The sequence below is a fragment of the Paroedura picta genome, chromosome 1 (assembly GCF_049243985.1).
Source record: "Paroedura picta isolate Pp20150507F chromosome 1, Ppicta_v3.0, whole genome shotgun sequence".
NCBI classification, from domain to species: domain Eukaryota; kingdom Metazoa; phylum Chordata; class Lepidosauria; order Squamata; family Gekkonidae; genus Paroedura; species Paroedura picta.
The window spans coordinates 24,048,709-24,062,180 of NC_135369.1; positions in this window are offsets into that span (position 1 = coordinate 24,048,709).

Here is a 13,472-nt window from a genome sequence, read left to right on the forward strand (position 1 = left end):
TAGACAGCATCCTAAAAAGCAGAGACATCACCCTGCCAACAAAAGTGCGCTTAGTCAATGCTGTGGTCTTCCCAGTTGCAATGTATGGCTGCAAAAGTTGGACCATAAGGAAGGCTGAGCGTCAAAGAATTGAGGCTTTTCGACTCTGGTGCTGGAGAAGACTCTTGCGAGTCCCTTGGACTGCAAGGCGAACAAACCGGTCAATCCTAGAGGAGATCAGCCCTGACTGCTCTTTAGAAGGCCAGATCCTGAAGATGAAACTCAAATACTTTGGCCACCTCATGAGAAGGAAGGACTCCCTGGAGAAGAGCCTAATGCTGGGAGCGATTAAGGGCAAAAGAAGAAGGGGACGACAGAGAATGAGGTGGCTGGATGGAGTCACTGAAGCAGTCGGTGCAAGCTTAAATGGACTCCGGGGAATGGTAGAGGACAGGAAGGCCTGGAGGATCATTGTCCATGGGGTCGCGATGGGTCGGACACGACTTGGCACATAACAACATAACAACAGCCTTTGAAGTCACTCACCAATGCCTGCTGTCCTCAGGCTCCATCCGCAAAACCCAGAGCTGGCAACCCTAGGCCCACCCTGGAAGCTGATTTCTACAGCCACCATTTCCATCGCTGTTCCATTGCTGCAGGGGATGCACCCCGTTCTTCTGGCCTGTTTGTGCAAGTGAACTGAGAAGATCCACAGGATGCAGCAGCAAGGCCAGGCGGCAGCTGCAGAGGATTCCTCCAGGGCCCTGTGGCTTGTCCCTCACTCTGGGGCATGACCTGATGCCTTGCCTGGTGTTTCCTGCCCATGACCTCCTGCTCCACCAGCCCCAGACCTGGCCTTGCCAATGATGAGGTCATAGCTCTGAGTTTCCGTCTTCCTGTCACCTGACTCTGATGTCAAGTCCTTACAGCTAAGTGGGATCTCTAGTCTGGAAAGGCTGTAGTAGACCATTGATCTAGCCAAGCAGGGATGCCAGCCTCTAGGTGGGACCTGGAGATCCTCCAGAATTACAGCTCATCTCCAGACTGCGGGGATCAGATCCCCTGGAGAAAATGACTGCTTTGGAGGGTGTACTCCAGTGTCCTCCCCAGGCATGACCACACAATCTGTCCTGTGATTGGCAGCCGCAATATAGGATCTGTGGAGGGGGGGGGGGGTTGGCCTTCGCCAACACCTGCAACCTGTGTTCTTTTAACTGGAGATTCCAGGGGACCTTCCGCTGCTGAGCCAAGGCCAGCTCCTGCCAAGCAGCTCCTTGCAGGATTTGCTCATCTTATTATCTTAAATGCCCTATGAGAGGTTCGGAGGCCATGGCAGCCCCTAGTACTCCCAGTGAGTCAGGATTCGAATTCAGTCCCTCTCCAGCCCTGTGTGTTTGTAGTCCTTCATATCCTAGTGCAATAATTCCCAAGCTTTTTAGTATGGTGACCCGTCAGTTCAAATTTACTCAGCATGGTGAGCCATCCGGAGGTGGCCCAAGTTTTTTTGGTGCCCTGGGCACCCATCCAGTCCAGCATTCCCTTTTCTACAGTGGCTAACCAAGAGTTTTGGAGGGACCCGCTAACATCACAGAAAGGGGGCAGCTGCCCCCCATGAACCTCAAGCAACTGGCATTCGGACATGCACAGCCTTTGGATATGGAGGTTCCATCCCAGTCTTGGGCTACTTCCTCCTCCTCTCTAAGCCCCCCCCAAGAAAATCCCCCCTAAGAAACACACTCTAGTAACCACCAGGATACCTTCCTACCAACGATTACAGGACATGGCAGATGCTGTTTCCTGGGTCAGATCTTGGCTTCCAAAATGCCAAAGAGAGTAAGGGGACCAGATTTTAACATTCATAAAGCGGGACACCATTGACCTGGGGGGTTCTTGATTAAAAATTTGGTCTATATGGAGCAACAAAAAGTTTCATAGAATGTATGTATTAATTTCAACATAAGTACAGTTTGCCAGGTGCCCCCGGATGTCCCTCCAAAAGTGGGGCAATCTGGTCACCTTCAAAGAGAGCCATAAGAAGGTCAGGGGCGGCCACTGGAGCGGGCTGGCCCGCAACCCACCTTCAGAGGTGCCCTGACACACGGGTTGGCCCACCCTGCCCTAGAGCTGCAGGATAACACTGAAGGCAACTCCAGTGTCTGACGGAAGGAGGCCAGAGCCAGCCCCAGTGCTGCACCCACCCTGGCAGGCCACCATCTGTGCCTGCACACGCGCCACAGGAGAAGCCGCCCGCAGTGCCGTGGGCAAGAATGCCCTCTTTGGCCATCTCTGCCTCCTCCCGCAGTGTCCAGACAGCTCCTATCAGACAAGCCAAAGCTCAGTGTCTCCCCCCCCTCCCCACCTTTCCAGGCTGAGTTATGAAGAGCAGCTGCTGCTTGGCCTTGTGCTGCTCCCCCCCCCCACACACACACACCCCGAAAAAGGCTCCCGGTGGGAAAGTTGCCCAGTCACATTCTGTTCTATTTTTGGCCTCTTCTGCCGGGCCTTGTGTAGCATGTTTGTTCCAACAACAAAATGACAGGGGCCGATACTCCGGTTGAAGTTTTTTTGGCGGGGAGGTGATCCTGGGGCTCACGTCTGCTCCCAAGCCACACACATCTGCCCAAATTTTCTGAGTTCTGATTTCCTCTGTGTGTGTAGAGCCAGTGTGGCAGAGCAAACCCCCCCCCTCCCAGGTTGCCAGTCACACACAGTCAGCCTAACCCACCTTGCAGGGTTGTTGTGGAGGTAAAATGAAGGAGAGGAGGAGGATATAAGCTTCTTTGGGTGGAAAGGTGAGAGATAAATTATGTGTTTTTTTAAAGTGCTTTTCCACCAGTAAATAACCAGTATGCCAGGATTTCTCAACTAGGGTTTCATGAAACTCTGGGGGTTCTTGAAGGCCTAAAACGGTTTCCTGAATGTGTGGAGTTAATTAATTTTAATATATTTTTGTTTGTTTGTTAAACATTTATCAGGTGATATACCATATATGGTCATGTTAACCCCCCATGGCCACTGATGGGCTTGGAAGGGGACGGAAGGGGAGGGGCCTCTGGTGGGCGTGTCCACAGCTCTGCTTCCCAACCATATTCTGCACGATGGTGCCACTTCTGGGGTTTCTCGAAGCCTGAAGAATATTACAGGGGTTCCTCAAAGGTAAAACAGTTGAGGAAGGCTGTGCTATGCCTTCATGCGAATGGCCCAGGCCAGCCCAATCCGGTTAGATCTCAGAAGCTAAGCAGGTTTGGCCCAGATTAATAGTTGGATGGGAGACCACGAAGGAAGTCCAGGGTCACTATGTAGAGGCAAGCCGTTTCTGTTCATCTCTTGTCTTGCAAACCGTGCAGGGACACCGTAAGTTGGCTGCAACTTGACGAGCCTTTGCACCGTAAGCACTCTGCGCCTGCTCAGGAGACTGAGGCCGAGGAATCCGTTTTATTGGGTTCTCGCAGGCACAGAAAACAGCGACGGAAGCAGAAACCCTGCCCGGCTCAAATGAAATCCCATATTAGGACTCCACCCCCACCCACCCCCTTTTCCCGGGACTGACAAAGTTTCCTTGGCATTTGGAGCTCGAAGGGCCACTTGATTTGTGAAATATTTCCCCCTGAAGACGTTTTCGGGAGTGATTTACACACCGTTATTTGGGTTTCCCAGACCTACAAATCAAATGCCATTACTCCACTTAGAAACTACTCTCTTTCCATTTCCGTAGCGCATTAAATAATACAGGCGTCTGAAGAGGCTATTCTCATTCTTTTCCACTCTTAGATGTATATATATAAATACATTCTTGGAATCACCATCCTTTAGCAGTAAATAAACCCTAGAAACGTTAGCAGCAGCAGAGAGCGGGGCTCAATGGCTGAGTCTCTGCTTCGTACACAGAAGGTCCCGGGATCAATCGCCAGCATCTTCACTTCCAAGGACCAGAGAGTAGGTGATTGTGAAGGACCCCATCTGAGACACCGGGAAGGCATTGCCGGAAAGAGTAGACAAGACTAATCTCGACAGACCAAGGATCTGACTCAGTATAAGGCAGCTTTGTGTATTCAGGCTGTTCCCTGTCAGATTCTGACACATGAGCTTTATCCCTACAGGTTTCTAGTCCTCATAGAGGCAGGAAGAGGTCAGAAACTGGAACAGCTGTTGTGGGCTGGGAAAACTCTAATCTTTTCTGACATGCTCTTGTTCTCTGTGTAAGTTCCTGTTCTTTCACACACACACCCTTCTTTCCCCTTAAAAAGGTAAAGGTATCCCCTGTGCAAGCACCGGGTCATGTCTGACCCTTGGGGTGACGCCCTCTAGCGTTTTCATGGCAGACTCAATACGGGGTGGTTTGCCAGTGCCTTCCCCAGTCATTACCATTTATCCCCCAGCAAGCTGGGTACTCATTTTACCGACCTCGGAAGGATGGAAGGCCGAGTCAACCTTGAGCCGTCTGCTGGGATTGAACTCCCAGCCTCATGGGCAGAGCTTTCAGACTGCATTTCTGCTGCCTTACCACTCTGCGCCACAAGAGGCTCTTTCCCCATGCTGCTTCGCTTTCCTTGCCTTCCCAGAACCTTCATCTTCATGTTCTGCAGGGCTTCCAGTTTTGCAACCGCTTTCAAGAAGCAAAGTTTATCACAATAACTCTGGTAGAATGCAGCGGCTTGATTAGAAGTACGTTTCTGATGTTTCCGCCTTATTTGGATCATCGAAGACGTTTGTTTTGGGCGGGTCAGTGGCTCCTGGCCATTGCAGCATCTGTGCTGATAAAAAGGCCCAGTCGGACACACCAGCAAGGCTATTCTCCACTCTGCCACGAGGAAGGAGTCGGCGGCAGCACCAGGGAGTGAGTCTTGCTTTTGGATGTCTCGGCCCCCAAAGATCCGTGTAGGAAAGCCCCTAGCATTGGCAGCAGAGCCTGTTCACTCCGCATGTTCTTCTTGCACTCTCCAGAAGCCCTGCAGTTGGGATTGAGCCGTGGCTTACCCACATTCCCTCCATCAAAACTTTGAAAGGCAGGCATTTGCTGTTAACCCTAAAATACCTCTACAAAACTGACAGCCCAACCTGGTCTGATCTTGTCAGAGCCCAGAAGGTCAGCAGGGGCAGCTACAGCTAATACTTGGAAGGAAGATCACCAAGGAAGACTCAAGTTGCTATGCAGGGAGAAGCAAGAGCAAAAACGACCCTTGTGGCCACTGTCTACTACCAGAACCCCAAACCCTCGTTTGGAAACCTCCACTAGAGTTCAAGACAGAAAGAAACCAAGTTACATCTTTCCTCAGTTCATAATTAAACGGTGGCATTCCCTGCCAGTGCTTGTAGTGAGGGTCACGAGCACAGGTGGCTGTTAAAGGAATTTAGACAAATAGTTGCGTCCAAGGCTATGCCTGGTGGTTGCCAGCACAGTCTCCGGTACGCACATAGGCAATAAATTAGATGTTGTGTCCAGGCCCAAACCTGATGCTTTTACTCTTCCCCAGGGCTTCCGGGAGGCACCGAGACAATTACAGAGGCAAAAATAACACAAACTTGGCAACAAAAAAAAACCACCAGATGTTCTATCTGAAGTAGCAGGGTGGATCGGAGGTCAATGTCCACATGCAAAATATGGTATCAAGAATCTCTCTCTGGAAAAGAAATTCAGGGTTAGCAACAAGGCACAGGCAGACTCTGCTGAATGACTTGGAGGACAGAGCAGTATGAGGAAAAATTCCTCCCAGACCGGTTCTCCTGTGCATCTGATAGAAACACCTCCTGCAAATGAGGGAGGAGATATGGGGGGGGGGGGAGCCAAACCGGCAGGGGAAGCCCGTTGATGTTTCAGATATTTTAGTACATTTTAATCCCATCTTTCCTCTGTTGCACACTGTTCTCTGCTCCCACGTTTTACCCTCACAACCATCCTGCGAGGTAGGATAGGTTAGAAATGAGTCACCTAGCAAACTGCCATGGCTGAACAGGGATCTGAGCTTGGGATGCTGATACTTTAGTCTGACACTGTAACTACACTGCTATCCTGGTTCAATTCTATTGGCAAATCCAGGCTTTGCGATTCTCTAGATCCTGGGCAAAAGACCAGGATGTGGACCCAGAATCATTGCCTGAGATTCTGAAGAGCTGCTGCCTGTCTGAGTAGACAGTTCAGACCCTTATGGACCAACAGCGTAAGGCAGTTTCATGCGTTTCTCTTTAAGGTTCCATGAGATTCTTCTTTTGCAATTTGTCACTCTCCTTGAGCAGTTAAAATGTTTGTGGAAGTTCTGTGTCATCACAGCTGTTCCACAAAGGGAGGACAAGTTGTTGCCAACCAGCAACAGGCAGGTTTGTGTTTGTCTTGTCTGCTCACCCATACAAATCAGGGGGCTGGAAGCATCATTATGCCTTGCTCGGAAAGCTCCTTAAACACCCGACAAATCCCTTGCTGCAGGATTCCGTTTCTGCATCTCTCTCCGTCTGCCCAGCTGAACAGCGCTTTCCCTCTAATCCTCCTTTATCTGGGCTCCTAATGCTCTTCTCCCTAATTCTCTCCCCCAGATCCTTATCATCAGCCCACCTAATTTCATTCAAGTTTTCTCTCTAATCTCGTTTCCAGTCTAATCTCTCCAGTCAATGTTCCGATCTCACACACTGCCACAAAACGTCCAGGAACATGCCACCGTCAATCAAGTTTATTATCTGGGGTCACCGCCGTGTAATACCCACCATCCCCTTTCGCTTGGGCTGCGCAGGTTGGATGCGCTTGGCTTGTCCCCGGCCTGGCCCGGTGTTGTGAGCTGCTGCACCGAAATAGCAATGCCTTGGAGCCAGTGAAAAGGTCTCAGGCCCACGACGAAGGACAGCCTGGCCCTGTGTAATCCTCGGTCCATCGCTTCAGGTTGCTGGGCGGGGTAGGCCTTGTGGGCTGTAGCTCAGGGGCAGAGCATCTGCTTGCCATGCAGAAGGTCCCAGGTTCAGTCCCCGGCATCTTCAGTTAAAAAGGCCAGGCAGTAGGTGGTGAGAAAAACACGGGCTGAAATCCCTGGAGAGCCACTGCTAGTCAAGGGCGACCTCAATTGACCCAGGGCCGGATTCAGCTTCAGGCAGCTTCAGGGGCTCACGTGTGGCTGGCCTGAGAGAGCCTTTCGGATCACCTCTATGGGGTTGGGCTGTTGTCGGCCTGACGTGTGACATGCAGCTCGGCTCACTTGTTGGGTTCAGTAGAAGGAGGAGATTTGCTTTCTCTCCCATCTCTGCTTGGCCCAGCATCGTGTGGGTTGACCAGAGAGTGTGGTTGTCCACCTTCAGGTGTGGCCTGTAGATCTATAAGAATTACAGCTCCAGACCACAGAGATAGGATAGAGCTGTTAGCTATGGGGTGGGAAATATCTGAGGACTTTGGGGGTGGAGCCAGGAGTGGGTGGGGAGCCCAAGGTCACCCAGCTGGCTGCATGTGGGGGAGTGCAGAATTGAACCCGGCATAGCAGATTAGAAGTCCACACTCCTAACCAGTACACCAAACTGGCTCTCAATGGAACTATACCACAAAGGTCAAGGTCCCCCTGCCTGCCATAGGGGAGGGCAATCAGGGCAACTGAGTCCCTGGTGGAGGGGCCTCCATGCTGCCCACCACCCCCTGAAACTCCTCCAGTACTTAATACAGTTTTTGCTGATGTTGACTTTCTGGAATGCTTCACAGTTTTCCTCTTTAGTTTCATCAATATCAAAGCAGGGGCAAGGTTGCTCTTGCACTGCGCCCATTTGACAGACGGGGAATGGAGGCTCACAGTCCAACCTCCCTCTCCCCACTGCTGCAAGTTTAGGTTGCCCTTGTCCACGGGATGGGATGTGTGCATGTGTGTGAGCACTGGGGCACTTGTGAAAGAGCACTGTCGAGATAGGAATGCCAACCCCTGTGCCTGCCACTCAGTGCCATCGGCATCCCTATAAATACAGTGCCCTTCAGAGAAAGGTCAGGTCACCTAGCAAGGATGTGGCCTATGCCATACTTAGCACAACGTACCCTTTCCTGTGCCCTGTCGCCTCTCAGCTTGCTGGGAGATGTAGTCCTGGCATATTCACATGCAGCCATTCCAACATCTAGGGCTCTGTGTCGTCTCATCACCCCCTTGCCCCGCTGCTAGCCCTGCATCTTCAGTCTAGCAAATTCCATTTCAGGCCCTCAGTGCCTTGCCCTGCCTTAGTGCAGAATAGATTCAAATGGGTAACCGTGTTGGTCTGAAGTAGCACAATGAAATCAGAGTCCAGTGGCACCTTTAAAATCAACAAAGATTTATTTAAGGTGTGAGCTTTCGAGTGCAAGCACTCTTCCTCAGCCAGTAGCATCTTTAAGACCAACAAAGCCATTCTAAGAGGCTAAATGTCGTGCCTTCTATAAGGATAGATTCAAATGGGTATCCTGAGGAAGAGTGAATAAATCTTTGTTGGTCTTAAAGGTGCTACTGGACTCTGGTTTTTTTTGGTGCAGAATAGTCACCCTTTTGCTCTCCCTTTTCAGACTCCTTCCTCCCATTCTGTGTGACCTCAGCTGGGCTTTGGCCAGGGGGAGGCTGCTGTTGAATTAGAGTCAGACTTGTAGTTTGCTCAGGTGGCTTCGCAAGAAGTTGAAAGACCTAACCGGGGACCAGGCAGGTGAGGATCTGTGCTGCTCAGCAGCACCGCCTGTGGTAATCCTGGCCTGCTCTCCCGAAAATGGTATCAAACATTCCATTTTCCCCTTTAATTGCCTCAATCTACACCAGGTTGATGTATTATTTATTAGATTTTAGTTGCTGCCCACCTGGAGGGTCCTCCGGCAACGTGCAACACCTGAAATCCTATTACAGTACATATAAAATCTTACTTTGATACATCCAACCATTAACTATTAACTGTAAAAAGCCTGCACAGGCAAAAGGCAGGACCTCTGGGTAGCCACTTCTTTGAAAGGCATCCCCTGGCAAGGGGAAGCGTGGTGCATGCCTGGTCAAAAAACATCATTTTTATCTTTCATGGAGGGGAAACAACCCCACAGCCCCATATAGGGATGGTGACAAGGGTGATAAGTGGTATTTACACATGGCTGAAGAGTGGCAGTGGACCACGCTTTGGGGTAGCGCTGCTTCTCTGCCCTTCAAAACATCTTCTTCTAGGCAGCTCTTGAAGGTGCAGGAATCCAGCCGCCCTTTGTCACAGCCTATCCCCCCCTGCCGCACGTGCACCGTGCCTCCCTGCTGTGCAAAGAATCCCACATTTAGATACAGCTGAGCTCAAAGCACCAGGATTATGACACCTGGAGGCCTGCAGAAGGGCAGGGATTTGGTCTGCTCCTGATTCCCATTTATTGGATCTAGAGGATGAGGCTGGATCTCTGTTGGTTTCAAGACCAACCACCTGTGATCATGTTCTGTGATCATGTGCACCGGAGCATACAGGCAGCAGGGAGCTGGTAAAGTTAACATTTAAACCTATATTCGGCCCTAAACCTTTCAGGCTGACCTCAGCCTCACTCTGAAACTGCAAACTACTTGAGGATAAGAGAGGTCAGAATTGTAGGCGCAAGAAATTCCTTAGAAACTCTGTTTTTAAAAATGTGCTCCACAGAAGTAGGTGGGTACCGACTGGAAACGAGAATTGCCTTTGACAACTTAAAAGATGGAGAACGGGGCTGGAGTGACCATTTTTAGCATGCTAACTTCCCAGCCCGTCTTGTTTCAGAGGGAAAAGCAGAAAACACGCAAGAGCAATATGCAGGAAGGGCTTGTGAAATGAAGGTGCAGCAGCATGAAAACCCTCCTGTCACCCTCGCCTGTCCCTGGCATCCATTTCCCATCGCCTCTGGAATCACAATTCATTTTTTGTTGCCCTTGGAAGAACTCATCAGACTGCACTAGTTATGTAAAAATGGCTCAAGAAATGTAAAGGCCTCCATTTCAACTCCTTGTCCCTTAAAAATGCCACGATTCAAACCTGGGCTGTGTGTGTGTATTATCATCAAGTGACCTTGGTTTTATGGAGACCCAATCAATTACTGACCTCCAAAACATCCTCTGGTCACCATTCTCAGGTCTCGCAAATGGAGGGTCATGCCTTCTTTGAAGGAGTCAATCCATCTCAGGTTGGGTGTTCCTCCTTTCCAGATGCCTTCAAGCTTGTTCCATTGGATTTTTGTCATGGGATCAAGTAAACTTCCAGCTGTCTTTCCCAACCCTGATCCCATCTTTCAGTTATGTGACCTTCAGTCGGGGTGGGGGGATTCTTGGGATGAACAAAAACAAATAAGAGTCTTGTGGCACCCTAAAGACTAGGTCATTTTATTCCAATGTGAACGTTTGTGGACTAGAGCCCACTCTTTCAGATGCAATTCCATAAAACATTGTGCACGAGTAGCATTTTGTGAGGTTTTCCAAGATCCAGAAGTCCTGTATTTATTCTTGCTGCAGCTGACATGGCGTGAGATGGCACCTCTTGCATTACTGGGTGAGGAAGGGGACCGGGGAAGACGGGCCCTGAGGCATGGGACTACCTCTGCAGCAACCGTGCTGTCCGGAAACCCGATCAACACCAGCCACGTAAACAAACAAAACTGCTTTCTGTGGAATCACTGCATTGGTGTAGCCAGACCAGGCTTGTCTGCTCTGGCTGGCAGCATCTCTTCAAGCCTTATTGCTGGAACTGCCGGGAACTGAACCTGCTGGGACCTTCTGCGCACAAAACTGTGCTCTGACACTGAGCAGTAGCTCCTTCCTCTACAGCAGCGTTTCCTGGGGTTCATGAACGTGAATGGGGGGGGGGGGGCAGGCAGAATTACATGTTTATTTTCACGAACGTCTTAACTGAAATTTAGCATTTCCTTCTGTTACTTATGTAGGCACCAAACCACAGCAGTATTAGCAGGACACCAGTAAGGTATGAGCCGTAAATCACTGGCTTTGAGAGTTTTATTGGCTGGTTTGGCTGTGTTTGGTTGCTGTGACAGTTTATTAATTTAACAAGATTAACTTTTGCTTTTATATTCCTACTGTTATGATGGTCAGTTCTTAGTCTGAGGAAGTGCTTGCACTCGAAAGCTCACGCCTTGAATAAATCTTTGTTGGTCTTAAAGGTGCCACTTGATTTTGTCACCAGTAGAATTCACAGCTCTTTCCCCCCCCCCACCTCACCGTTGTTGCAGGTATCTAAAGCTGTCATTTACATTCATAGGTACTTTGAAATTATTCCAAGGGGGCTACAGGCTGCACCAGATTGGCCAAGGGGTCCAACGGTATGATGCGGCTCTCCGTTTACCCCAAGGATATGGGGTAGTACAAGAGCATGGAAGCTCTCATGTTCATTTTGAGACCACCAGTTGAGACAAGGGAAACACTAGTTCACCATTACAGGGCACAGAATGCTGGACTAAATAGCTCCTGGGGTCCAATGCAGTGGGGCACTTATGTGCTAGAGCATGGCTGATGATCGAGGGAACAGGCCTTCTCCTGCAAGGCCTAGTCTTAACTTCGTATCGTCCACCCTCCCATAGGAAGAGCCCTGCTGGGTCAGACCAGGCTAACAGACCATCTAATTGAGCGCCCTGTTTCACAGAGTGGCCAGCCAGTTGCCATGGAAAGAACCAGCTTGGTGAAGGGGGTTAAGAGCAGCAACCACCAATCTGTGCTTCACTTCTCCACCTGCAGCCAGCTGGGTGACCTTGGGTCAGTCAGTTCTCTCAGAGCTCTCTCAGCCCCACCTCCCTCACAGGGTGTCTGCTGTGGGGAGAGAACGGGAAGCCACTTTGAGACTCTTTTAAGTAGTAAAAAACTGGGTACAAAAGCTTTGGAATGGAGCATCATAGCTGAATTTCACTCCACCAAGAATTTCTTCACTCAGTCTGCCTTAGCAGGACTAGAAGGGCACACAATTTGCTCCATTTACCCCCAAGAACAGCATTCTGCACCAAGTCAATTCAGCCCTTTCTGCCACACCGTGATACTTGGCAGGAACTCGGCCTCAGAACCTCCACTTGCGTTGAAAATACAGAAAAAGAGGTCGAGTGCTTGTGAGGTTTGCATTCTCGTCCCAATCCCAAAGTGACCATTATACAAACACGTGCAAAATTTACTTGCTTGGTATCCTCAACTAGTTGGGGGGCCCAGAACTATGGGTAAAGGGGCAGAAGAAATTCTTCTCAGTGTAATGGCTTTGCCACAGAGGAGGGTCCACTCCCCCCCCCCCCGCAATCAAACCCTTCTGCTGCAGTATCTTGTATCAGATAACCGTCTCAAAAGGGTTGCAGCCCCTTCTGCTTCCTTCAAGGGGATGGCCAGTTTCAATTTCACCAGGGAGCCCGACTCTTATTTCAGACGCGCCCAGCAGTTGAGAGGCAAGGAGAGAATGAAATCCCACCACGGCCCACAGAAAGGTCAGGCATAAAGCTAAACAGAGCTCTGGGTGACTCAGCTGGAGGTGTAACCCGAGCGCTGTAGAAGCCTGCCCAAGCCCCAAAGGGCTGCCTACCCTTATCGGGTCCCTGGACTTGGCTTGGAGGACAAAAGCCTTGGGGCAAGCCTGACCCCCACCCCGCTTTTCTCTGTAGTCCTAACAGAGCTTTGAGGTGTGGACCCTGCAAAAGTAATCCACACGAGGCAACCGCTTGAGCCACACCTTTTTGAAAAAGCAAGTATCTGTAGCGTATTCCTGGACCAGGTTCCTGTTTTTGGAGGAAATGTCGGAAGGCTGCGTGGCCCTGGATTCCAGCCCTTCCTTGCATTAAGCCAGCGAGACAGAGGCTATACAATTTGGCTAAACCCGCACCTGATGAGTTATTACATCCTCCTTACTGCACGGCAGGATCCGCAGCAGCAGCAGGCCCGCCCAGGGTCTTTGGGGACAGAAGTGCTGACGATGGTTAAATGCCAGGAGGCATTGTTTCCTCTGCGCTAGAGCCTGTCGCCTGCAACTCCACCGTGCAAATGAGAGAGGGGAGAGGAGCTGACAAGCCCACCCCACCCCCCTTCCCCTCAAGTCAGCAAGGGCTGCTTGTACAGCTGGATGGCTGGAACGGCTTCTTCCCTGCTCAGGGAGCTGGCACTGGAGCCTGAGGAGAAACAAAGCTGTTTCACACAGATTCAGACCGGGGGGGGGGGGGGCATGCCGCTCAGGACTGGGCACTCTCCAACAGTGGCTCTTCGGTAAGGCCTTTCCAGACAGCGGATTCTGCTGCCAGGGACTGAACCTGAGCTGCAAGTGAATGAAGAACAAACTCAAGCCCCTTTTGTCAGGCTGGACTGGAGCGGTCCAGAGAGTAGCTGTGCCAGAATTTGGGTTGTTTTATCAACTCTGATAGCAGACTCTCCTTGAATCTCTGCATACAACTCATGTCTTGTGACAGGTTTGCCCATCACCTGAGGCATTTTTCCCCCCAGCAGATTCTTCTCTCTTATCTGAGATTCTTGCCAACTGAAATTCTGAGCCTCACAAATGCCCTTTCCTCTCCGCTTTCTAGGGAACGACAGTTTTTGGGAAAGCTAAAGGCTGTGCCTGTT